Below are 6,000 nucleotides of genomic sequence, written 5' to 3' on the forward strand. Positions count from 1 at the left end.
GGATCACCTGAGCCCAGGAAGTTGAGGCTGCAGTTAGCTGTGGTCGTGCCACTGCACTCCAGCCTGGGCAATGGGAGAGACCCTGTCTCAAAAAAAAAAAAAAAAAAAAAAAAAGACTTTTCATCTCTGTATCACCATCACAAGTCTCTAAGTATTTTGTTGATCTTAACTGTTCAGTCAGCCAGAGATGCTTATTGAGCACAGCCTGTGTGCAGGGAATCAGGGACAATGCAGACCCAATCCCCGTCCAGGGGAGCTGACAGTCCAGCAGGGGAAATGGCAATAAACAAGCTATTGCCCAATAATTATATCAGTTGCCCCTGGGACCAGGCTGCTAAGAGAGATGACTGAATCTTGGAGGGCTTCCTGGAGGAGGTGGCTTTGATACTGAAATCCAGCAACAAGTGGGACCAGCCAGAGAGTGACCTGAGAGTGTGGGAATGTGGGCAGTTCTGGCAGGCAGAACAGCCCAGGCAAAGGCCGGGAGGCTTCGTGAATTCACAGTGTTCCTGAGAAGAGCAGGATGTCAGGGACACGGGGGGCTGAGACTCATTTGATGGCGTGGGTAGGGCTGCGTGGGTCAAGGGAAAGAGATATAGATATATCTATATCTATAGAGATATAGAGAGAGATTAGCTCAGCTTAGTGGAGCTTAGTGGAGCCACAGCTGACCTGCGGCAGGAAGTGCCAAGCAGAAGCTTAGCTGTAGTGTTTTCTTTCATTTCCTGGGTGGCTTCAGCAGACAGGAATGCAACCTTACGTTCTCATCCTTGGCCTGAGACTGAAGCCTCTGCTTTCTGGAAGTACAGTGAGTTTCTGGGTCTCTGCTACCTCCAGTGTGATGGTTTCTGCAATATTTTGAGAATAAGTAAGAGGAGACTGGGGTGAGGACCAAAGTGGTACCTTCAGCCCCAGAGAAGGGCGTGTGAAGGCTCTAAAAGGAAGTTCTGGCCGGGTGCGGTGGCTCACGCCTATAATCCCAGTACTTTGGGAGGCTGAGGCGGACGGATCACCTGAGGTTAGGAGTTCGAGACCGGCCTTGCCAACCTGGTGAAACCCCATCTCTACTAAAAATACAAAACTCAGCCGGGTGTGGTGGCGGGCGCCTGTAGTCCCAGCTACTCAGGAGGCTGAGGCAGGAGAATCACTTGAACCTGGGAGGCGGAGGTTGCATGAGCCGAGATCGTGCCACTGCACTCCAGCCTTTTGACTGGAGTCAAAAGGTTATTTATTTTCCAGACTCTGTCTCAAAAAATAAATCAATAAATATTTTTTTTTAAAAAAAGGAAGTTCTAGGGACAGAACCCAGAACTTGCCTGAGAAAAATGGGGCACGTCAGTGATGCAAACACCCACATTTTTCTGCTGACAAGAAGTCCATAAATACAAAGAATAAAATACAATCAAAGTGTAACTGGAAACAAAGTTGAACTCATGGATAAAATATCCTCGTTATATAAGTAACATCTAGAAAGCAGTAAGAAAATGCCAACCACTTAGGCAGATATGAATCCAGAAGTCACAGAAAATGAAGGACAAATAGCTCTTAAACCCAGAAAAAGTTCCTCAGCTTCACTTGCCAAATGAAAATTAAGTGTACAGTGAGGGCCGGGTGTAGTGGCTCATGCCTATAATCTGAGCACTTTGGGAAGTCAACGTGGGAGGATCATTTGAGCTCAGGAGTTGGAGATTAGCCTGGGCGACATGGTGAGATCAGTCTCTACAAAACATACAAAAATTAGCCAGGCATGGTGGTGTGCACCTGTAGTCTCAGCTACTTGGAAGACTGAAGTGGGAGGATGGCTTGAGTCCAGGAGGCAGAGGTTGCAGGGAGCCAAGACTGTGCCACTGTACTCCAGCCTGGGCGACAGAGCGAGACTCCATCTCAAAAACAAAAACAAAAATGGTAAAAGACTGAATAACTTCCTCCTGAGACTGGGAACAAGACAAGGATGTCCATTTTCACCACCTCTATTCAACATTGTTCTGGTGATGTTAGCCACTGTAATAAGAAAAGAAAAAGCAGGCTGAGGCAGAAGAATGGTGTGAACCAGGGAGGCGGAGCTTGCAGTGAGCCGAGATCGGGCCACTGCACTCCAGCCTGGGTGACAGAGTGAGACTCCGTCTAAAAAAAGAAAGAAAGAAAAGAAAAAGCTGGGCATGGTGGCTCACGCCTGTAATCCCAGCACTTTAGGAAGCTCTGGTGGGAGGATCGCTTGACCCCAGGAGTTGGAGACCAGCCTGGGCAATATAATGAGACCCCATCTTTACAAAAAAATTTAAAAATTGCTGGGTGTAGTGGCTCACACCTGTACTCCCAGCACTTTGAGAGGCCGAGGTGGGCAGATCATTGGAGGTCAGGAGTTCGAGACGAGCCTGGCCAATATGATGAAACCCCGTTTCTACTAAAAATACAAACATTAGCCCAGTGTGGTGGCACATGCTTGCAATCCCAGCTACTCAGGAGGCTGAGGCATGAGAATGGCTTGAACTGACATGGTGGAAGTTGCAGTGAGCCGAGATCATGCCACTGCACTCCAGCCTGGGCGGGGCAACAGAGCAATACTCTGTCTCAGAAAAAAAAAAAAGGCCAGGCACGGTGGCTCACGCCTGTAATCCCAGCACTTTGGGAGGCTGAGGTGGGAGAATCACAAGGTCAGGAGTTCAAGACCAGCCTGATCAACATGGTGAAACCCCATCTCTACTAAAAATACAAAAATTAGCCAGGCATGGTAAAAATACAAAAATTAGCCGGGCGTGGTGATGCGCACCTGTAATCCCAGCTACTCAGGAGGCTGAGGCAGGAGAATCGCTTGAACCCGAGAGGCGAAGGTTGCAGTGAGCCAAGATCGCGCCACTGCACTCCAGCCTAGGTGACAGAGGGAGACTCTGTCTCAAAAAAAAAAAATTAAAAATGGGCAGGGTGTGATGGCTCACACCTGTCATCCCAGCTATTTGGGAGGCTGAGGATTGCTTGAGTCAGGGAGGACAAGGCTGCAGTAAGCCATCATCACACCATTACACTCCAGTCTGGGCAACAGAGCGAGATCCTGTCTTAAAAAAAAAATAGATGAGAAAAAGAAACAAGTCAGGTGTGGCTGGGCATGGTGATACATGCTTGTAGCCTCAGCTACTGGAGAAGCTGAAATGGGAGCCCAGGAATTTAAAGGCAACATAGCAAGATTCTGTATCAAGCGAAACAGAACAAAATAAGTAATAAAAAAAAGTAAATAAAACTGTTGCTATTTGCTGATGATACGATTGTTTATGTCAAAAACCCAAGGGAATCTATAAGACAACTACTGAAATTAATACATAAATTCAGCAAGTTACCAGGTTTAAAAAGTCCGTTGAATTCAATACAAAAGTCAATTGAATTTTTATACACTAGCAGCAAACAACTGGAACATAAAAAAATTCTGAAAAATTTCCTTTGCAGCAGCACTGAAAAAGATAAAATACTGTGATGGTCTGAGAGTTAGCGTCTCCCCAAAATTAATACATTGAAATCCTAACCTCGAAGGCGATGGTATTCAGAAGCGGAACCTTTTAAGAGGTGATTAGATCATGAGGGTTGAGCTCTCATGAATGGGATTAATGCCCTTATAAAAGAGGACCCTAGGCTGGGTATGGTAGCTCACGCCTGTAATCCCAGCACCCTGGGAGAATTGCAGGCTGGTTTCTGACAAACAACTTGTGTTTGAGACCAGCCTGGGCAACATGGCGAAACACCACCTCTACCAAAAAAACCACAAAAATTAGCTGGGCATGGTGGTGCACACCCGTAGTCCCAGACCCTTGGAAAGCTGAGGCGGGAGGATCACCTGAGCCCAGGAGGTCGAGGCTGCAGTGAACCAAAATCATGAAATCATGCCCCTGCACTTCAGCACAGGCAACAGAGTGAGACCGTCTCAAGAAAGAAAGAAAGAAAAAGGCCCCAAAGAGATGCCTCAACCCTTCTACCATGTGAGGGCACAGTGAGAAGCCACCATCTATGAACTAGAACGTGGGCCCCCAGCAGACACTGAATGTGCTTTGATCTTGGACTTCCTAGACTCCAGAACCGTGAGAAATAAATTTCTGTTGTTTGTAAATTTCCTTTTTCTTTTCTTTTTTTTTTGAGACAGAGTCTCGCTCCGTTGCCCAGGCTGGAGTGCAGTGGCTCAATCTCAGCTCACTGCAACCTCCACCCCCCAGGTTCCAGCAATTCTCCTGTCTCAGACTCCTGAGTAGCTGGGACTACAGGCGCCCACCACCACGCCTGGCTAATTTTTTGTATTTTTAGTAGAGACGGGGTTTCACCTTGTTGGTCAGGCCGGTCTTGAACTCCTGACCTCGGGTGATCCACCCATCTCGCCAGACCTGGCCGAAACTTTTTTTTTTTTTAGGGAAAGGATCTCACTATGTCTCCCAGGCTAGTCTTGAACTCCTGGACTGAAATGATCTTCCCGTTTCAGCCTTCCGAGTCACTGGGATGACAGGTGAGAGCCACCACGCCCGGCTCATTTTTCTTATGTATCTTGTTTTTTCCGTTTCCCCCATCCTTTTCCCTTTCAACTCTCCCAGGTCTGGGATTTTTGTTTGTCCCAGTCACAACTGTGTCCCCTGTGCCATGTGTCCACACAGTAGGTACTCAATAAATGAATGAATGAATGAATGAATGAAATGAATTCAGAGAAGGACTCTTGGGAGAGATGGGAGCAGGGATCAGGGACAACCGGAGGCAGAAGAGGATGGGGTGGAAGGCCAGGGCCTGGGCCGGGCACAGTGGCTCATTCCTGTAATTCCAGCACTTTGGGAGGTTGAGGCAGGCGGATCACTTGATGTCAGGGGTTCCAGACCAGACTGGCCAACGCAGGGAAACCCAATCTCTACTAAAAATACAAAAACTAGCCTGGTGTGGTGATGGGTGTCTGTAATCCCAGCAACTCTGGAGGCTGAGACACGAAAATTGCTGGAACCGGGTAGGCAGAGGTTGCAGTGAGCCAAGATCGTGCCACTGCACTCCAGCCTGGGTGACAGTGAGACTCTGTATTAAAAAAAAAAAAAAAAAAGGCCGGGCACTGTGGCTCATGCCTGTAATCCCAGCACTTTGGGAGGCCCGGGTGGGTGGATTACCTGAGGTCGGGAGTTTGAGGCCAGCCTGACCAACATGGAGAAATCCCATCTCCACTGAAAAAACAAAATTAGCCGGATGTGGTGGTGCATGCCTGTAATCCCAGCTACTTGGGAGGCTGAGGCAGGAGAATCGCTTGAACCCAGGAGGTGGAGGCTGCAGTAAGCCGAGATCGCACCATTGCACTCCAGCCTGGGCAACAAGAGCAAAACTCTGTCTCAAAAAAAAAAAAAAAAAAAAAAGGCCGGGCGCAGTGGCTCATGCCTGTAATCTTAGCACTTCAGGAGGCCAAGGTGGGTGGATCACCTGAGGTCAGGCGTTCAAGACCAGCCTGGCCAACATGGTAAAACCCCGTCTCTGCTAAAAATACAAAAATTAGCTGGGTGTGGTGGCGCATGCCTGTAATCCCAGCTACTTGGGAGGCTGAGGCACGAGAATCACTTGAACTTGGGAGGTAGAGGTTGCAGTGAGCTGAGATTGCGCCACTGCATTGCACTCAAGGTTGCATGACAGGAAAGAGACCGCATCTCAAAAAAAAAAAAAAAAGAAGGCCAGGGACCTGGAGTCCAGAGAGCATATAAGTGGGTGGCTTTGCAGTGTTTTGAGGACCAAGGGTCAGAAACCAAGATTTGGGTGTCTTGGGCCCAGCCTTGGGAAGGCACTGGTGCCAGTAACTGAGATGAGGGAGAGCGTGGGAAGGATGGGGCAGATCAGCATTGTGAACACTCCGTGATCCAAGCTGTGGCTTGGCCCAGGATCCTGGATGAACAAACTGGTGCCTTCAAAGTCCCTGGGAAAAAGACAGCGGGGGACAGGGGTGCCCTTGGACAGCCCTGCCAACCAGGAACTCCTCGCCTGGGCCCCACTGGATGGTGATAACAGAGA

This window comes from Pongo pygmaeus, chromosome 20 (assembly GCF_028885625.2).
Source record: "Pongo pygmaeus isolate AG05252 chromosome 20, NHGRI_mPonPyg2-v2.0_pri, whole genome shotgun sequence".
Lineage (NCBI taxonomy): Eukaryota > Metazoa > Chordata > Mammalia > Primates > Hominidae > Pongo > Pongo pygmaeus.